Source organism: Crinia signifera, chromosome 12, assembly GCF_055691185.1.
Source record: "Crinia signifera chromosome 12, ASM5569118v1, whole genome shotgun sequence".
Lineage (NCBI taxonomy): Eukaryota > Metazoa > Chordata > Amphibia > Anura > Myobatrachidae > Crinia > Crinia signifera.
In genome coordinates, this window is record NC_139228.1 from 32,273,401 (window position 1) to 32,298,584 (window position 25,184).

The following is a 25,184-nucleotide window of genomic DNA, read 5'->3' on the forward strand; positions in this document are numbered from 1 at the left end:
AGATAAATAAGAGATATATAAGAGATATATAAGAGATATATAAGAGATATAGGAGATATATAAGAGATACATAAGAGATATATAAGAGATATATAAGAGATACATAAGAGATATATAAGAGATATAGAGATATATAAGAGATATATAAGAGATATATAAGAGATATATAAGAGATATATAAGAGATATATAAGAGATATATAAGAGATATATAAGAGATACATAAGAGATACATAAGAGATACATAAGAGATACATAAGAGATACATAAGAGATACATAAGAGATATATAAGAGATATATAAGAGATATATAAGAGATATAGGAGATATATAAGAGATATATAAGAGATATATAAGCGATATAGGAGATATATAAGAGATATATAAGAGATATATAAGAGATACATAAGAGATATATAAGAGATACATAAGAGATACATAAGAGATACATAAGAGATATATAAGAGATAAGAGATATATAAGAGATATATAAGAGATATATAAGAGATATATAAGAGATACATAAGAGATATATAAGAGATATATAAGAGATATATAAGAGATATATAAGAGATAAATAAGAGATATATAAGAGATAAGAGATATATAAGAGATAAGAGATATATAAGAGATATAAGAGATATATAAGAGATATATAAGAGATATATAAGAGATATAAAAAAGATACATAAGAGATATATAAGAGATATATAAGAGATAAATAAGAGATATATAAGAGATATATAAGAGATATAGGAGATATATAAGAGATACATAAGAGATATATAAGAGATATATAAGAGATATAAAAAAGATATATAAGAGATACATAAGAGATATATAAGAGATATAGAGATATATAAGAGATATATAAGAGATATATAAGAGATATATAAGAGATATATAAGCGATATAGGAGATATATAAGAGATATATAAGAGATATATAAGAGATACATAAGAGATATATAAGAGATACATAAGAGATACATAAGAGATACATAAGAGATACATAAGAGATACATAAGAGATATATAAGAGATATATAAGAGATATATAAGAGATATATAAGAGATATATAAGAGATATAGGAGATATATAAGAGATATATAAGAGATATATAAGAGATATATAAGAGATACATAAGAGATACATAAGAGATACATAAGAGATACATAAGAGATATATAAGCGATATAGGAGATATATAAGAGATATATAAGAGATATATAAGAGATAAGATATACATAAGAGATATATAAGAGATAAGAGATACATAAGAGATATATAAGAGATATATAAGAGATACATAAGAGATATATAAGAGATATATAAGAGATATATAAGAGATAAGAGATACATAAGAGATATATAAGAGATAAGAGATACATAAGAGATACATAAGAGATACATAAGAGATACATAAGAGATACATAAGAGATATATAAGAGATACATAAGAGATACATAAGAGATACATAAGAGATACATAAGAGATACAGGAGAGATATAGGAGAGATATAGGAGAGATATAGGAGATACATAGGAGATACATAAGAGATACATAAGAGATACATAAGAGATACAGGAGAGATACATGAGAGATACAGGAGAGATACAGGAGAGATACAGGAGAGATACAGGAGAGATACAGGAGAGATACAGGAGAGATACAGGAGAGATACAGGAGAGATACAGGAGAGATACAGGAGAGATACATAAGAGATACATGAGAGATACATGAGAGATACATGAGAGATACATGAGAGATACATGAGAGATACATAAGAGATACATAAGAGAAACATAAGAGATACATAAGAGATACATAAGAGATACATAAGAGATACATAAGAGATATATAAGAGATAAGAGATACATAAGAGATATATAAGAGATATATAAGAGATACATAAGAGATACATAAGAGATATATAAGAGATACATAAGAGATACATAAGAGATACATAAGAGATATATAAGAGATATAAAAAAGATATATAAGAGATATATAAGAGATATATAAGAGATACATAAGAGATACATAAGAGATACATAAGAGATACATAAGAGATACATAAGAGATACATAAGAGATATATAAGAGATATATAAGAGATAAGAGATATATAAGAGATATATAAGAGATATATAAGAGATATATATATATATATATATATATATATATATATAAGAGATATATAAGAGATATATAAGAGATATATAAGAGATATATAAGAGACATATAAGAGATATATAAGAGATATATAAGAGATACATGAGAGATATAGGAGAGATATAGGAGAGATATAGGAGATATATAAGAGATACATAAGAGATACATAAGAGATATATAAGAGATACATAAGAGATATATAAGAGATATATAGGAGATAAGAGATATATAAGAGATATATAAGAGATATATAAGAGATAAGAGATATATAAGAGATATATAAGAGATATATAAGAGATATATAAGAGATAAGAGATATATAAGAGATATATAAGAGATACATAAGAGATATATAAGCCATAAGAGATATATAAGAGATATATAAGAGATATATAAGAGATATATAAGAGATATATAGGAGATAAGAGATATATAAGAGATATATAAGAGATATATAAGAGATATATAAGAGATATATAAGAGATATATAGGAGATAAGAGATATATAAGAGATATATAAGAGATATATAAGAGATATATAAGAGATATATAAGAGATATATAAGAGATATATAAGAGATATATAAGAGATAAATAAGAGATATATAAGAGATATAGGAGATATATAAGAGATACATAAGAGATATATAAGAGATATATAAGAGATATAAAAAAGATATATAAGAGATACATAAGAGATATATAAGAGATATATAAGAGATATAAAAAAGATATATAAGAGATATATAAGAGATATATAAGAGATACATAAGAGATACATAAGAGATACATAAGAGATACATAAGAGATACATAAGAGATATATAAGAGATATATAAGAGATATATAAGAGATATATAAGAGATATAGGAGATATATAAGAGATATATAAGAGATATATAAGCGATATAGGAGATATATAAGAGATATATAAGAGATATATAAGAGATACATAAGAGATACATAAGAGATACATAAGAGATATATAAGAGATAAGAGATATATAAGAGATATATAAGAGATATATAAGAGATATATAAGAGATACATAAGAGATATATAAGAGATATATAAGAGATATATAAGAGATATATAAGAGATAAATAAGAGATATATAAGAGATAAGAGATATATAAGAGATAAGAGATATATAAGAGATATAAGAGATATATAAGAGATATATAAGAGATATATAAGAGATATAAAAAAGATACATAAGAGATATATAAGAGATATATAAGAGATAAATAAGAGATATATAAGAGATATATAAGAGATATAGGAGATATATAAGAGATATATAAGAGATATAGGAGATATATAAGAGATACATAAGAGATATATAAGAGATATAAGAGATATAGAGATATATAAGAGATATATAAGAGATATATAAGAGATATATAAGAGATATATAAGCGATATAGGAGATATATAAGAGATATATAAGAGATATATAAGAGATACATAAGAGATATATAAGAGATACATAAGAGATACATAAGAGATACATAAGAGATACATAAGAGATATATAAGAGATATATAAGAGATATATAAGAGATATATAAGAGATATATAAGAGATATAGGAGATATATAAGAGATATATAAGAGATATATAAGAGATACATAAGAGATATATAAGAGATACATAAGAGATACATAAGAGATACATAAGAGATACATAAGAGATATATAAGCGATATAGGAGATATATAAGAGATATATAAGAGATATATAAGCGATATAGGAGATATATAAGAGATATATAAGAGATATATAAGAGATATAGAGATATATAAGAGATATATAAGAGATATATAAGAGATATATAAGCGATATAGGAGATATATAAGAGATATATAAGAGATATATAAGAGATACATAAGAGATATATAAGAGATACATAAGAGATACATAAGAGATACATAAGAGATACATAAGAGATATATAAGCGATATAGGAGATATATAAGAGATATATAAGAGATATATAAGAGATACATAAGAGATATATAAGAGATACATAAGAGATACATAAGAGATACATAAGAGATATATAAGAGATAAGAGATATATAAGAGATATATAAGAGATATATAAGAGATATATAAGAGATATATAAGAGATAAATAAGAGATATATAGGAGATAAGAGATATATAAGAGATATATAAGAGATATATAAGAGATATATAAGAGATATATAGGAGATAAGAGATATATAAGAGATATATAAGAGATATATAAGAGATATATAAGAGATATATAAGAGATATATAGGAGATAAGAGATATATAAGAGATATATAAGAGATATATAAGAGATATATAAGAGATATATAAGAGATATATAAGAGATATATAAGAGATAAATAAGAGATATATAAGAGATATATAAGAGATATAGGAGATATATAAGAGATACATAAGAGATATATAAGAGATATATAAGAGATATAGAGATATATAAGAGATATATAAGAGATATATAAGAGATATATAAGAGATACATAAGAGATACATAAGAGATACATAAGAGATACATAAGAGATATATAAGAGATATATAAGAGATATATAAGAGATATATAAGAGATATAGGAGATATATAAGAGATATATAAGAGATATATAAGAGATATATAAGCGATATAGGAGATATATAAGAGATATATAAGAGATATATAAGAGATACATAAGAGATATATAAGAGATACATAAGAGATACATAAGAGATACATAAGAGATATATAAGAGATAAGAGATATATAAGAGATATATAAGAGATATATAAGAGATATATAAGAGATACATAAGAGATATATAAGAGATATATAAGAGATATATAAGAGATATATAAGAGATAAATAAGAGATATATAAGAGATAAGAGATATATAAGAGATATAAGAGATATATAAGAGATATATAAGAGATATATAAGAGATATAAAAAAGATACATAAGAGATATATAAGAGATATATAAGAGATAAATAAGAGATATATAAGAGATATATAAGAGATATAGGAGATATATAAGAGATACATAAGAGATATATAAGAGATATATAAGAGATATAAAAAAGATATATAAGAGATACATAAGAGATATATAAGAGATATAGAGATATATAAGAGATATATAAGAGATATATAAGAGATATATAAGAGATATATAAGCGATATAGGAGATACATAAGAGATATATAAGAGATATATAAGAGATACATAAGAGATATATAAGAGATATATAAGAGATACATAAGAGATACATAAGAGATACATAAGAGATACATAAGAGATACATAAGAGATATATAAGAGATATATAAGAGATATATAAGAGATATATAAGAGATATATAAGAGATATAGGAGATATATAAGAGATATATAAGAGATATATAAGAGATACATAAGAGATATATAAGAGATACATAAGAGATACATAAGAGATACATAAGAGATACATAAGAGATATATAAGCGATATAGGAGATATATAAGAGATATATAAGAGATATATAAGCGATATAGGAGATATATAAGAGATATATAAGAGATATATAAGAGATATAGAGATATATAAGAGATATATAAGAGATATATAAGAGATATATAAGAGATATATAAGCGATATAGGAGATATATAAGAGATATATAAGAGATATATAAGAGATACATAAGAGATATATAAGAGATACATAAGAGATACATAAGAGATACATAAGAGATACATAAGAGATACATAAGAGATATATAAGCGATATAGGATATATATAAGAGATATATAAGAGATATATAAGAGATACATAAGAGATATATAAGAGATACATAAGAGATACATAAGAGATACATAAGAGATATATAAGAGATAAGAGATATATAAGAGATATATAAGAGATATATAAGAGATATATAAGAGATATATAAGAGATAAATAAGAGATATATAAGAGATAAAAAAGAGATATATAAGAGATAAGAGATATATAAGAGATAAGAGATATATAAGAGATATAAGAGATATATAAGAGATATATAAGAGATATATAAGAGATATATAAGAGATATATAAGAGATATATAAGAGATATATAAGAGATACATAAGAGATATATAAGAGATATATAGGAGATAAGAGATATATAAGAGATATATAAGAGATATATAAGAGATAAGAGATATATAAGAGATATATAAGAGATATATAAGAGATATATAGGAGATAAGAGATATATAAGAGATATATAAGAGATATATAAGAGATATATAAGAGATATATAAGAGATATATAAGAGATATATAGGAGATAAGAGATATATAAGAGATATATAAGAGATATATAAGAGATATATAAGAGATATATAAGAGATATATAAGAGATACTTTAGAAATATAGGAGATATATAAGAGATATATAAGAGATATAGAGATATATAAGATATATATAAGAGATATATATAAGAGATACATAAGAGATATATAGAGATATATAAGAGATATATAAGAGATATATAAGAGATATAGGAGATATATAAGAGATATACAAGAGATATATAAGATATAAGAGATATATAAGAGATATATAAGAGATACATAAGAGATATATAAGAGATATATATAAGAGATACATAAGAGATATATAGGAGATATATAAGAGATATATAGGAGATATATAGGAGATATATAAGATATATAAGAGATAGAGATATATAAGAGATATATAAGAGATATAGAGATATATAAGAGATATATAAGAGATATATAAGAGATATGTGAGGTTAGCAGGCTGACCGTAAGACTGTAATTATGATATTTTATTATTTGTAGTGAAAAATGTACACTTTAGTCAGTCTGTACCCTGTAGTCCTATGTATGTCTGTATTTCCCAGGACTTTATTCATGTAAGCATTATACCATTGAGACCATTTGCCCGTGGTTACGTCACTGCCTCCAGGTAATGTTCTTAGTAAACTGTGATGGTATCATGAATAAGGGATTTGTGACTATGAAGTTAATTATGGCAGTCTTCCCAAATGCGTATTACTTAAATATTGTAACTGTGTATGTGGAGACAAATGGTCCGGCTAGAAGCGACCAAATGCTTAGATTAGAATCTGTTCAGTTTGTGTATAGTTTTTGGTTCAGGGATCAAAGGACCTCTTTATAGGCTGTTTAGTAACAGAGACAACAGGTAGTGGCAGAGACATACACTTCCCCCCCAAATAACAAGAAGCTAAAGGCTGGATAACACCAGGGTCACTCTCCAGAGAAGAGATCTGTTCACATGAAGGTGTGAAATCCCTCACATACACAAGCTTCAAAGCCAGATGAAGGGAGTGAGTTAATCAGCCCCTGGACAGGTAATAGGAGACCCTGTTACATTCATGCAACTGCACCCAGCATAGGAAGGGTTAAGAATTCCTGAGGGAGGGGGAGAGGGGTGCCTTTGGGATGTAAGTTGGGGTTTTGCAGGAAGAGAGGGGAGAGAATTGATGGACTGTCCTGGACTAAGAGGTTATGCTCTGTCTAGGTATCGTGTGGACTTATATGCTATCACTGCTGTGTGGGCTAAGTGATAGTTTGCCCTGTGGAACTGATCTGGGACTGTGACTATACAAGGACTGTCTGTTTGGGCCTGCTACCTGAATATCTTTCTACTCTGCAATTTACCTTTGCCACTGTTTATTGTCTATTTGTGCGTGCTGTGGAAAATAAACCATATTTTGGTTTCATCTGCTCGGTGTCTGAGTGATTGAGGAACCTCGTACCCTCACATTTGGCGGCAGCGACAGTGGGATCATTCAGACACCAACCATCGAGCACAGAAAGCACAGAGAACAGAGGATCAGACCATATGTAAGGAAACGGAAAATGCAATAAGGTGATGTTCAGCAAGTGAGCAGGTGTCAGTCCTGTGAAAGGGAAAATGTTTCCAAGGAAAGAAAATCGATGCCTCAAGACCCCTGTAGCAGAGGAGCTCAGGGATGGAGGTTCTTCAGTGTATCGGCAGGCTGGGAAGCCGAATCTGTTATTTATTGTCAGTAAAATGCAGTATATCTGGAAGTACTGGGAAGACGCTCAGCAGATGGTCAGTGGGTGGAGAGTATCCAGCATACAGGACAAAGTGTGTTACCTGGGGGATGCATTCCTGCACTGTAAAGGTGAGGCCACTTCTTGGAATCTGCTAGGAGAGCCAGAGTTTGTAGAATTTACAGAGGAAGTGATTGCTACAGTTACCCAGATGCTACAAAGAGGACAATATTCTGAGGCTGAAGGACAAGTCCAGAATAAATTGATGCCCCAGATAGAACCAGAGGAAAGGTCTAGAAGGGGGCTACTGCAATCTGGGCAGACAACCGAGGGGTCTGCCACAGAATTAATTGTTACCGCAAGAGAAGGGTCGTTGTCAGGGGGGCCCCTAACTGCCCTTGAAGAAATGAGTATGGAGGAGCTGATAGCAGAAGGTCAGCTGCGAGGTATACCCATCCAATCCTGCACTCGCGGGGAAATCCTTCAGCAGATCCTTCACGATCAGGGAGATCCTACAAATGCATTTGCTGATTATCGAGCCTGGATCCTCCATTTCGGTGCACAGTTGAGTGTGTGGGAACAATTGCAGTGTCTGGAGGAGTGCTTCGTGGTGGCAGAGGAAGAGGCGATTGATCGGGGGCTCCTGGATACCCCAGCATGGCAAGATCAGTGTCGCAGGGGGCGTGATGAAAGGCACCGTTTGCAATTGCTTCTCCCCCATCTTAGGGAGGAAGCTGCTCCGTGTTCTATACAGGGGGAGGTTATCCCCAAAGTGAAAGAGGTTATTCAGGAGGAGCTGCACTACAGCTTCCCTTTTGCTGAGATGGAAGATGAAGAGTTATTATCCTGCTGCCAGGGGATCTATGAGGACTGCGTCCAAGAAGAGATCGCCGTGGTTAGAGGAGTGTTCGACAACATCCAGGCCACAAGCATACCAGTCGCAGATGATGTCGTGTTTCGGGCTGCCCAGCATACTCAGCTGGGGAAGGAGGCTATCGCGGAGAAGGAGGTGTGCGCAGAAGTAGCTGCAGGTGAGCATCTGGCTTTTAAGGGGACAGAGCTGACACAGCCTGTCCTGCAGCCACCAGCGGAATTGTTTGTGATGGAGGGTCCCTCCTCAGCCCTGGACATTGAGACCAAATGCTGGACTGAAATGTGCCATGCCCCTAGTTTGGGTTTGGGGGAGGAAGGACATGACGGGGTGGTGGAAGTGCCAGGGCCAGAGCCCCTATATTGGCCTGCTGTTTGGCCCCTGTTCCGTGGGCAAGAGGGGGAGGTGGAAAGTGGTCCCCGCCCCATTGTGCCCGAGGCAAAAGTATTAGTAGGTTACAATGTTGCAGAGGGGGGGTACCCAGAATCCGAAGAAGAGGAATCGCTACATCCCTTGTTAGTTCCAATGTATGACTTAGACTGTAATCATGCCCTTGCTGGTTCGGCAAACCAGCCGCCTTTTACAAGATGGGTTTGGTATGATGTCACCCTGTGGGACTCCGGTGGTACATCCAAACCCCAGATTCTCGGCTCTGCATCCCGCTATTCCAGGTTGTTATTGGTTCCTGAGCAACTGGGCACAGTGACTAAAGATGTAGGGGGAGGAGTGTGAGGTTAGCAGGCTGACCGTAAGACTGTAATTATGATATTTTATTATTTGTAGTGAAAAATGTACACTTTAGTCAGTCTGTACCCTGTAGTCCTATGTATGTCTGTATTTCCCAGGACTTTATTCATGTAAGCATTATACCATTGAGACCATTTGCCCGTGGTTACGTCACTGCCTCCAGGTAATGTTCTTAGTAAACTGTGATGGTATCATGAATAAGGGATTTGTGACTATGAAGTTAATTATGGCAGTCTTCCCAAATGCGTATTACTTAAATATTGTAACTGTGTATGTGGAGACAAATGGTCCGGCTAGAAGCGACCAAATGCTTAGATTAGAATCTGTTCAGTTTGTGTATAGTTTTTGGTTCAGGGATCAAAGGACCTCTTTATAGGCTGTTTAGTAACAGAGACAACAGGTAGTGGCAGAGACATACACTTCCCCCCCAAATAACAAGAAGCTAAAGGCTGGATAACACCAGGGTCACTCTCCAGAGAAGAGATCTGTTCACATGAAGGTGCGAAATCCCTCACATACACAAGCTTCAAAGCCAGATGAAGGGAGTGAGTTAATCAGCCCCTGGACAGGTAATAGGAGACCCTGTTACATTCATGCAACTGCACCCAGCATAGGAAGGGTTAAGAATTCCTGAGGGAGGGGGAGAGGGGTGCCTTTGGGATGTAAGTTGGGGTTTTGCAGGAAGAGAGGGGAGAGAATTGATGGACTGTCCTGGACTAAGAGGTTATGCTCTGTCTAGGTATCGTGTGGACTTATATGCTATCACTGCTGTGTGGGCTAAGTGATAGTTTGCCCTGTGGAACTGATCTGGGACTGTGACTATACAAGGACTGTCTGTTTGGGCCTGCTACCTGAATATCTTTCTACTCTGCAATTTACCTTTGCCACTGTTTATTGTCTATTTGTGCGTGCTGTGGAAAATAAACCATATTTTGGTTTCATCTGCTCGGTGTCTGAGTGATTGAGGAACCTCGTACCCTCACAAGATATATAAGAGATATATAAGCGATATAGGAGATATATAAGAGATATATAAGAGATATATAAGAGATATATAAGAGATACATAAGAGATACATAAGAGATACATAAGAGATACATAAGAGATACATAAGAGATACATAAGAGATATATAAGAGATATATAAGAGATATATAAGAGATATATAAGAGATATATAAGAGATATATAAGAGATATATATCTCTTATATATCTCCTATATATCTCTTATATATCTCTTATATATCTCTTATATATCTCTTATATATCTCTTATATATCTCTTATATATCTCTTATATATCTCTTATATATCTCCTATATCTCTTATATAAGAGATATATAAGAGATAAGAGATATATAAGAGATATAGGAGAGATATAGGAGAGATATAGGAGAGATATAGGAGAGATATAGGAGAGATATAGGAGAGATATAGGAGAGATATAGGAGAGATATAGGAGATACATAGGAGATACATAAGAGATACATAAGAGATACAGGAGAGATACAGGAGAGATACAGGAGAGATACAGGAGAGATACAGGAGAGATACAGGAGAGATACAGGAGAGATACAGGAGAGATACAGGAGAGATACAGGAGAGATACAGGAGAGATACAGGAGAGATACAGGAGAGATACATGAGAGATACATGAGAGATACATGAGAGATACATGAGAGATACATGAGAGATACATAAGAGATACATAAGAGATACATAAGAGATACATAAGAGATACATAAGAGATACATAAGAGATACATAAGAGATACATAAGAGATAAGAGATTTATAAGAGATAAGAGATACATAAGAGATATATAAGAGATAAGAGATACATAAGAGATATATAAGAGATATATAAGAGATACATAAGAGATATATAAGAGATATATAAGAGATATATAAGAGATACATAAGAGATACATAAGAGATATATAAGAGATATAAAAAAGATATATAAGAGATATATAAGAGATATATAAGAGATATATAAGAGATACATAAGAGATACATAAGAGATACATAAGAGATACATAAGAGATACATAAGAGATACATAAGAGATATATAAGAGATATATAAGAGATAAGAGATATATAAGAGATATATAAGAGATATATAAGAGATATATATATATATATATAAGAGATATATAAGAGATATATAAGAGATATATAAGAGATATATAAGAGATATATAAGAGATACATAAGAGATACATGAGAGATACATGAGAGATATAGGAGAGATATAGGAGAGATATAGGAGATATATAAGAGATATATAAGAGATACATAAGAGATACATAAGAGATACATAAGAGATACATAAGAGATATATGAGAGATATATGAGAGATATATGAGAGATATAGGAGAGATATAGGAGATATATAAGAGATATATAAGAGATACATAAGAGATACATAAGAGATACAAAAAAGATATATAAGAGATATATAAGAGATATATAAGAGATATATAAGAGATATAAAAAAGATACATAAGAGATATATATCTCTTATTTATCTCTTATATATCTCTTATATATCTCTTATGTATCTTTTTTATATCTCTTATATATCTCTTATGTATCTCTTATATATCTCTTATATATCTCCTATATCTCTCCTATATCTCTCATATATCTCTCATATATCTCTCATATATCTCTCATATATCTCTCATGTATCTCTTATGTATCTCTTATGTATCTCTTATGTATCTCTTATGTATCTCTTATGTATCTCTTATATATCTCTTATATATCTCCTATATCTCTCCTATATCTCTCCTATATCTCTCATGTATCTCTCATGTATCTCTCATGTATCTCTTATATATCTCTTATATATCTCTTATATATCTCTTATATATCTCTTATATATCTCTTATATATCTCTTATATATCTCTTATATATCTCTTATCTCTTATATATCTCTTATATATCTCTTATGTATCTCTTATGTATCTCTTATGTATCTCTTATATATCTCTTATATATCTCTTATATATCTCTTATATATCTCTTATATATCTTTTTTATATCTCTTATATATCTCTTATGTATCTCTTATGTATCTCTTATATATCTCTTATATATCTCTTATATATCTCTTATGTATCTCTTATATATCTCTTATATATCTCTTATGTATCTCTTATCTCTTATATATCTCTTATGTATCTCTTATCTCTTATATATCTCTTATGTATCTCTTATTTATCTCTTATATATCTCTTATATAAGAGATATATAAGAGATATAGGAGATATATAAGAGATACATAAGAGATATATAAGAGATATATAAGAGATATAAAAAAGATATATAAGAGATACATAAGAGATATATAAGAGATATAGAGATATATAAGAGATATATAAGAGATATATAAGAGATATATAAGAGATATATAAGCGATATAGGAGATATATAAGAGATATATAAGAGATATATAAGAGATACATAAGAGATATATAAGAGATACATAAGAGATACATAAGAGATACATAAGAGATATATAAGAGATATATAAGAGATATATAAGAGATATATAAGAGATATATAAGAGATATAGGAGATATATAAGAGATATATAAGAGATATATAAGAGATATATAAGCGATATAGGAGATATATAAGAGATATATAAGAGATATATAAGAGATACATAAGAGATATATAAGAGATACATAAGAGATACATAAGAGATACATAAGAGATATATAAGAGATAAGAGATATATAAGAGATATATAAGAGATACATAAGAGATATATAAGAGATATATAAGAGATGTATAAGAGATATATAAGAGATATATAAGAGATATATAAGAGATATATAAGAGATATAGGAGATATATAAGAGATATATAAGAGATATATAAGAGATATATAAGCGATATAGGAGATATATAAGAGATATATAAGAGATATATAAGAGATACATAAGAGATATATAAGAGATACATAAGAGATACATAAGAGATACATAAGAGATATATAAGAGATAAGAGATATATAAGAGATATATAAGAGATATATAAGAGATACATAAGAGATATATAAGAGATATATAAGAGATATATAAGAGATATATAAGAGATAAATAAGAGATATATAAGAGATAAATAAGAGATATATAAGAGATAAGAGATATATAAGAGATATATAAGAGATATAAGAGATATATAAGAGATATATAAGAGATATATAAGAGATATATAAGAGATATATAAGAGATATATAAGAGATACATAAGAGATATATAAGAGATATATAGGAGATAAGAGATATATAAGAGATATATAAGAGATAAGAGATATATAAGAGATATATAAGAGATATATAAGAGATATATAAGAGATAAGAGATATATAAGAGATATATAAGAGATACATAAGAGATATATAAGCCATAAGAGATATATAAGAGATATATAAGAGATATATAAGAGATATATAGGAGATAAGAGATATATAAGAGATATATAAGAGATATATAAGAGATATATAAGAGATATATAAGAGATATATAGGAGATAAGAGATATATAAGAGATATATAAGAGATATATAAGAGATATATAAGAGATATATAAGAGATATATAGGAGATAAGAGATATATAAGAGATATATAAGAGATATATAAGAGATATATAAGAGATATATACGAGATATATAAGAGATACATTAGAAATATAGGAGATATATAAGAGATATATAAGAGATATAGGGATATATAAGATATATATATAAGAGATATATATAAGAGATACATAAGAGATATATAGAGATATATAAGAGATATACAAGAGATATATAAGATATAAGAGATATATAAGAGATATATAAGAGATACATAAGAGATATATAAGAGATATATATAAGAGATACATAAGAGATATATAGGAGATATATAAGAGATATATAGGAGATATATAGGAGATATATAAGATATATAAGAGATAGAGATATATAAGAGATATATAAGAGATATAGAGATATATAAGAGATATATAAGAGATATATAAGAGATATATAAGAGATATATAAGAGATATATAAGCGATATAGGAGATATATAAGAGATATATAAGAGATATATAAGAGATACATAAGAGATATATAAGAGATACATAAGAGATACATAAGAGATACATAAGAGATACATAAGAGATATATAAGAGATATATAAGAGATATATAAGAGATATATAAGAGATATATAAGAGATATATAAGAGATACATAAGAGATATATAAGAGATAAGAGATATATAAGAGATACATAAGAGATACATAAGAGATATATAAGAGATATATAAGAGATATATAAGAGATATATAAGAGATATATAAGAGATAAGAGATATATAAGAGATATAAGAGATATATAAGAGATATATAAGAGATATATAAGAGATATATAAGAGATATATAAGAGATATATAAGAGATATATAAGAGATAAGAGATATATAAGAGATATATAAGAGATATATAAGAGATAAGAGATATATAAGAGATATATAAGAGATAAGAGATATATAAGAGATACATAAGAGATACATAAGAGATACATAAGAGATATATAAGAGATAAGAGATATATAAGAGATACATAAGAGATACATAAGAGATATATAAGAGATATATAAGAGATATATAAGAGATATATAAGAGATATAAGAGATATATAAGAGATATATAAGAGATATATAAGAGATATATAAGAGATATATAAGAGATATATAAGAGATAAGAGATATATAAGAGATATATAAGAGATATATAAGAGATAAGAGATATATAAGAGATATATAAGAGATACATAAGAGATATATAAGCCATAAGAGATATATAAGAGATATATAAGAGATATATAAGAGATATATAGGAGATAAGAGATATATAAGAGATATATAAGAGATATATAAGATATATATAAGAGATATATAAGAGATATATAAGAGATATATAGGAGATAAGATATATATAAGAGATATATAAGAGATATATAAGAGATATATAAGAGATATATAAGAGATATATAAGAGATATATAAGAGATACATTAGAAATATAGGAGATATATAAGAGATATAGGAGATATATAAGATATATATAAGAGATATATATAAGAGATACATAAGAGATATATAGAGATATATAAGAGATATATAAGAGATATATAAGAGATATAGGAGATATATAAGAGATATACAAGAGATATACAAGAGATATATAAGAGATACATAAGAGATATATAGGAGATATATAAGAGATATATAGGAGATATATAGGAGATACATAAGAGATATATAAGAGATATATAAGAGATATATAAGAGATATATAAGAGATAAATAAGAGATATATAAGAGATAAATAAGAGATATATAAGAGATAAGAGATATATAAGAGATAAGAGATATATAAGAGATATATAAGAGATATATAAGAGATATATAAGAGATATATAAGAGATATATAAGAGATATATAAGAGATACATAAGAGATATATAAGAGATATATAGGAGATAAGAGATATATAAGAGATATATAAGAGATATATAAGAGATAAGAGATATATAAGAGATATATAAGAGATATATAAGAGATATATAAGAGATAAGAGATATATAAGAGATATATAAGAGATACATAAGAGATATATAAGCCATAAGAGATATATAAGAGATATATAAGAGATATATAAGAGATATATAAGAGATATATAGGAGATAAGAGATATATAAGAGATATATAAGAGATATATAAGAGATAAGAGATATATAAGAGATATATAAGAGATATATAAGAGATATATAAGAGATATAGAGATATATAAGATATATATAAGAGATATATATAAGAGATACATAAGAGATATATAGAGATATATAAGAGATATATAAGAGATATATAAGAGATATAGGAGATATATAAGAGATATACAAGAGATATATAAGATATAAGAGATATATAAGAGATATATAAGAGATACATAAGAGATATATAAGAGATATATATAAGAGATACATAAGAGATATATAGGAGATATATAAGAGATATATAGGAGATATATAGGAGATATATAAGATATATAAGAGATAGAGATATATAAGAGATATATAAGCGATAAGAGATATATAAGCGATATATAAGAGATATATAAGAGATATAGAGATATATAAGAGATATATAAGAGATATATAAGAGATATATAAGAGATATATAAGAGATACATTAGAAATATAGGAGATATATAAGAGATATAGGAGATATATAAGATATATATAAGAGATATATATAAGAGATACATAAGAGATATATAGAGATATATAAGAGATATATAAGAGATATATAAGAGATATAGGAGATATATAAGAGATATACAAGAGATATATAAGAGATATATAAGAGATACATAAGAGATATATAGGAGATATATAAGAGATATATAGGAGATATATAGGAGATACATAAGAGATATATAAGAGATATATAAGAGATATATAAGAGATATATAAGAGATAAATAAGAGATATATAAGAGATAAATAAGAGATATATAAGAGATAAGAGATATATAAGAGATAAGAGATATATAAGAGATATATAAGAGATATATAAGAGATATATAAGAGATATATAAGAGATATATAAGAGATATATAAGAGATACATAAGAGATATATAAGAGATATATAGGAGATAAGAGATATATAAGAGATATATAAGAGATATATAAGAGATAAGAGATATATAAGAGATATATAAGAGATATATAAGAGATATATAAGAGATAAGAGATATATAAGAGATATATAAGAGATACATAAGAGATATATAAGCCATAAGAGATATATAAGAGATATATAAGAGATATATAGGAGATAAGAGATATATAAGAGATATATAAGAGATATATAAGAGATAAGAGATATATAAGAGATATATAAGAGATATATAAGAGATATATAAGAGATATAGAGATATATAAGATATATATAAGAGATATATATAAGAGATACATAAGAGATATATAGAGATATATAAGAGATATATAAGAGATATATAAGAGATATAGGAGATATATAAGAGATATACAAGAGATATATAAGATATAAGAGATATATAAGAGATATATAAGAGATACATAAGAGATATATAAGAGATATATATAAGAGATACATAAGAGATATATAGGAGATATATAAGAGATATATAGGAGATATATAGGAGATATATAAGATATATAAGAGATAGAGATATATAAGAGATATATAAGCGATAAGAGATATATAAGCGATATATAAGAGATATATAAGAGATATAGAGATATATAAGAGATATATAAGAGATATATAAGAGATATATAAGAGATATATAAGAGATACATTAGAAATATAGGAGATATATAAGAGATATAGGAGATATATAAGATATATATAAGAGATATATATAAGAGATATATAGAGATATATAAGAGATATATAAGAGATATATAAGAGATATAGGAGATATATAAGAGATATACAAGAGATATATAAGAGATATATAAGAGATACATAAGAGATATATAGGAGATATATAAGAGATATATAGGAGATATATAGGAGATACATAAGAGATATATAAGAGATATATAAGAGATATATAAGAGATATATAAGAGATAAATAAGAGATATATAAGAGATAAATAAGAGATATATAAGAGATAAGAGATATATAAGAGATAAGAGATATATAAGAGATATATAAGAGATATATAAGAGATATATAAGAGATATATAAGAGATATATAAGAGATACATAAGAGATATATAAGAGATATATAGGAGATAAGAGATATATAAGAGATATATAAGAGATATATAAGAGATAAGAGATATATAAGAGATATATAAGAGATATATAAGAGATATATAAGAGATAAGAGATATATAAGAGATATATAAGAGATACATAAGAGATATATAAGCCATAAGAGATATATAAGAGATATATAAGAGATATATAAGAGATATATAAGAGATATATAGGATATAAGAGATATATAAGAGATATATAAGAGATATATAAGAGATAAGAGATATATAAGAGATATATAAGAGATATATAAGAGATATATAAGAGATATAGAGATATATAAGATATATATAAGAGATATATATAAGAGATACATAAGAGATATATAGAGATATATAAGAGATATATAAGAGATATATAAGAGATATAGGAGATATATAAGAGATATACAAGAGATATATAAGATATAAGAGATATATAAGAGATATATAAGAGATACATAAGAGATATATAAGAGATATATATAAGAGATACATAAGAGATATATAGGAGATATATAAGAGATATATAGGAGATATATAGGAGATATATAAGATATATAAGAGATAGAGATATATAAGAGATATATAAGCGATAAGAGATATATAAGCGATATATAAGAGATATATAAGAGATATAGAGATATATAAGAGATATATAAGAGATATATAAGAGATATATAAGAGATATATATCTCTTATATATCTCCTATATCTCTTATATATCTCTTATATATCTCTTATATATCTCTTATATATCTCTTATATATCTCTTATCTCTTATATATCTCTTATATATCTCTTATATATCTCCTATATCTCTTATATAAGAGATATATAAGAGATAAGAGATATATAAGAGATATAGGAGATATATAAGAGATATATAAGAAATATATAAGAGATAAGAGATATATAAGAGATATATAAGAGATATATAAGAGATATATAAGAGATATATAAGAGATATATAAGAGATATATAAGAGATATATAAGAGATATATAAGAGATATATAAGAGATATATAAGAGATACATAAGAGATACATAAGAGATATATAAGAGATAAGAGATATATAAGAGATATATAAGAGATACATAAGAGATATATAAGAGATATATAAGAGATATATAAGAGATATATAAGAGATATATAAGAGATAAGAGATATATAAGAGATATAAGAGATATATAAGAGATATATAAGAGATATAAGAGATATAAGAGATATATAAGAGATATATAAGAGATATATAAGAGATATATAAGAGATATATAAGAGATATATAAGAGATATATAAGAGATATATAAGAGATAAGAGATATATAAGAGATATATAAGAGATACATAAGAGATATATAAGAGATATATAAGAGATATATAAGAGATATATAAGAGATATATAGGAGATAAGAGATATATAAGAGATATATAAGAGAGATATAAGAGATATATAAGAGATATATAAGAGATATATAAGAGATATATAAGAGATATATAAGAGATATATAGGAGATAAGAGATATATAAGAGATATATAAGAGATATATAAGAGATATATAAGAGATATATAAGAGATATATAAGAGATATATAAGAGATACATTAGAAATATAGGAGATATATAAGAGATATAGGAGATATATAAGATATATATAAGAGATATATATAAGAGATACATAAGAGATATATAGAGATATATAAGAGATATATAAGAGATATATAAGAGATATAGGAGATATATAAGAGATATACAAGAGATATATAAGAGATATATAAGAGATACATAAGAGATATATAGGAGATATATAAGAGATATATAGGAGATATATAGGAGATATATAAGCGATAAGAGATATATAAGCGATATATAAGAGATATATAAGAGATATAGAGATATATAAGAGATATATAAGAGATATATAAGAGATATATAAGAGATATATATCTCTTATATATCTCCTATATCTCTTATATATCTCTTATATATCTCTTATATATCTCTTATATATCTCTTATATATCGCTTATATATCTCTTATATATCTCTATATCTCTTATATATCTCTTATATATCTCTTATCTCTTATATATCTCTTATATATCTCTTATATATCTCCTATATCTCTTATATAAGAGATATATAAGAGATAAGAGATATATAAGAGATATAGGAGATATATAAGAGATATATAAGAAATATATAAGAGATAAGAGATATATAAGAGATATATAAGAGATATATAAGAGATATATAAGAGATATAGGAGATATATAAGAGATATATAAGAGATAAGAGATATATAAGAGATATATAAGAGATATATAAGAGATATATAAGAGATACATAAGAGATACATAAGAGATATATAAGAGATATATAAGAGATATATAAGAGATATATAAGAGATATATAAGAGATATAAAAAAGATACATAAGAGATATATAAGAGATATATAAGAGATAAATAAGAGATATATAAGAGATATATAAGAGATATAGGAGATATATAAGAGATATATAAGAGATATATAAGAGATAAGAGATATATAAGAGATATATAAGAGATATATAAGAGATATATAAGAGATATATAAGAGATACATAAGAGATATATAAGAGATACATAAGAGATATATAAGAGATATATAAGAGATATATAAGAGATATAGGAGATATATAAGAGATATATAAGAAATATATAAGAGATAAGAGATATATAAGAGATATATAAGAGATATATAAGAGATATATAAGAGATATATAAGAGATATAGGAGATATATAAGAGATACATAAGAGATATATAAGAGATACATAAGAGATATATAAGAGATATATAAGAGATATATAAGAGATATAGGAGATATATAAGAGATATATAAGAAATATATAAGAGATAAGAGATATATAAGAGATATATAAGAGATATATAAGAGATATATACGAGATATATAAGAGATATATAAGAGATATATAAGAGATATATAAGAGATACATAAGAGATACATAAGAGATATATAAGAGATACATAAGAGATATATAAGAGATATATAAGAGATATAGGAGATATATAAGAGATATACAAGAGATATATAAGATATAAGAGATATATAAGAGATATATAAGAGATACATAAGAGATATATAAGAGATATATATAAGAGATACATAAGAGATATATAGGAGATATATAAGAGATATATAGGAGATATATAGGAGATATATAAGATATATAAGAGATAGAGATATATAAGAGATATATAAGAGATATAGGAGATATATAAGCGATAAGAGATATATAAGCGATATATAAGAGATATATAAGAGATATAGAGATATATAAGAGATATATAAGAGATATATAAGAGATATATAAGAGATATATATCTCTTATATATCTCCTATATCTCTTATATATCTCTTATATATCTCTTATATATCTCTTATATATCTCTTATATATCTCTTATATATCTCTTATCTCTTATATATCTCTTATATATCTCTTATATATCTCTTATATATCTCCTATATCTCTTATATAAGAGATATATAAGAGATAAGAGATATATAAGAGATATAGGAGATATATAAGAGATATATAAGAGATATATAAGAGATATATAAGAGATATATAAGAGATATATAAGAGATATATAAGAGATATATAAGAGATATATAAGAGATATATAAGAGATACATAAGAGATACATAAGAGATATATAAGAGATATATAAGAGATATATAAGAGATATATAAGAGATAAGAGATATATAAGAGATATAAGAGATATAAGAGATATATAAGAGATATAAGAGATATATAAGAGATATATAAGAGATATATAAGAGATATATAAGAGATATATAAGAGATATATAAGAGATATATAAGAGATATATAAGAGATATATAAGAGATAAGAGATATATAAGAGATACATAAGAGATATATAAGCCATAAGAGATATATAAGAGATATATAAGAGATATATAAGAGATATATAGGAGATAAGAGATATATAAGAGATATATAAGAGATATATAAGAGATATATAAGAGATATATAAGAGATATATAAGAGATATATAAGAGATATATAGGAGATAAGAGATATATAAGAGATATATAAGAGATATATAAGAGATATATAAGAGATATATAAGAGATATATAAGAGATACATTAGAAATATAGGAGATATATAAGAGATATAGGAGATATATAAGATATATATAAGAGATATATATAAGAGATACATAAGAGATATATAGAGATATATAAGAGATATATAAGAGATATATAAGAGATATAGGAGATATATAAGAGATATACAAGAGATATATAAGAGATATATAAGAGATACATAAGAGATATATAGGAGATATATAAGAGATATATAGGAGATATATAGGAGATATATAAGATATATAAGAGATAGAGATATATAAGAGATATATAAGAGATATAGGAGATATATAAGCGATAAGAGATATATAAGCGATATATAAGAGATATATAAGAGATATAGAGATATATAAGAGATATATAAGAGATATATAAGAGATATATAAGAGATATATATCTCTTATATATCTCCTATATCTCTTATATATCTCTTATATATCTCTTATATATCTCTTATATATCGCTTATATATCTCTTATATATCTCTATATCTCTTATATATCTCTTATATATCTCTTATCTCTTATATATCTCTTATATATCTCTTATATATCTCCTATATCTCTTATATAAGAGATATATAAGAGATAAGAGATATATAAGAGATATAGGAGATATATAAGAGATATATAAGAAATATATAAGAGATAAGAGATATATAAGAGATATATAAGAGATATATAAGAGATATATAAGAGATATATAAGAGATATAGGAGATATATAAGAGATATATAAGAGATAAGAGATATATAAGAGATATATAAGAGATATATAAGAGATATATAAGAGATATATAAGAGATATATAAGAGATATATAAGAGATATATAAGAGATACATAAGAGATACATAAGAGATATATAAGAGATATATAAGAGATATATAAGAGATATATAAGAGATATATAAGAGATATAAAAAAGATACATAAGAGATATATAAGAGATATATAAGAGATAAATAAGAGATATATAAGAGATATATAAGAGATATAGGAGATATATAAGAGATATATAAGAGATACATAAGAGATATATAAGAGATACATAAGAGATACATAAGAGATATATAAGAGATATATAAGAGATATAGGAGATATATAAGAGATATATAAGAAATATATAAGAGATAAGAGATATATAAGAGATATATAAGAGATATATAAGAGATATATAAGAGATATATAAGAGATATATAAGAGATATAGGAGATATATAAGAGATATATAAGAGATACATAAGAGATATATAAGAGATACATAAGAGATATATAAGAGATATATAAGAGATATATAAGAGATATAGGAGATATATAAGAGATATATAAGAAATATATAAGAGATAAGAGATATATAAGAGATATATAAGAGATATATAAGATATATATAAGAGATATATAAGAGATATATAAGAGATATATAAGAGATATATAAGAGATATATAAGAGATACATAAGAGATACATAAGAGATACATAAGAGATATATAAGAGATATATAAGAGATATATAAGAGATATAGGAGATATATAAGAGATATATAAGAAATATATAAGAGATAAGAGATATATAAGAGATATATAAGAGATATATAAGAGATATATAAGATATATATAAGAGATATATAAGAGATATATAAGAGATACATAAGAGATACATAAGAGATACATAAGAGATACATAAGAGATACATAAGAGATATATAAGAGATATATAAGAGATACATAAGAGATATATAAGAGATATATAAGAGATATATAAGAGATATATAAGAGATATATAAGAGATAAGAGATACATAAGAGATATATAAGAGATATATAAGAGATATATAAGAGATATATAAGAGATACATAAGAGATACATAAGAGATACATAAGAGATATATAAGAGATACATAAGAGATATATAAGAGATATATAAGAGATATATAAGAGATATAAAAAAGATACATAAGAGATACATAAGAGATACATAAGAGATACATAAGAGATACATAAGAGATATATAAGAGATACATAAGAGATATATAAGAGATATAAAAAAGATACATAAGAGATACATAAGAGATACATAAGAGATATATAAGAGATACATAAGAGATACATAAGAGATACATAAGAGATACATAAGAGATATATAAGAGATATATAAGAGATACATAAGAGATATAGGAGATATATGAGAGATATATGAGAGATATAGGAGAGATATAGGAGAGATATAGGAGAGATATAGGAGATACATAAGAGATACATAAGAGATACATAAGAGATACATAAGAGATACATAAGAGATACATAAGAGATACATAAGAGATATATAAGAGATATATAAGAG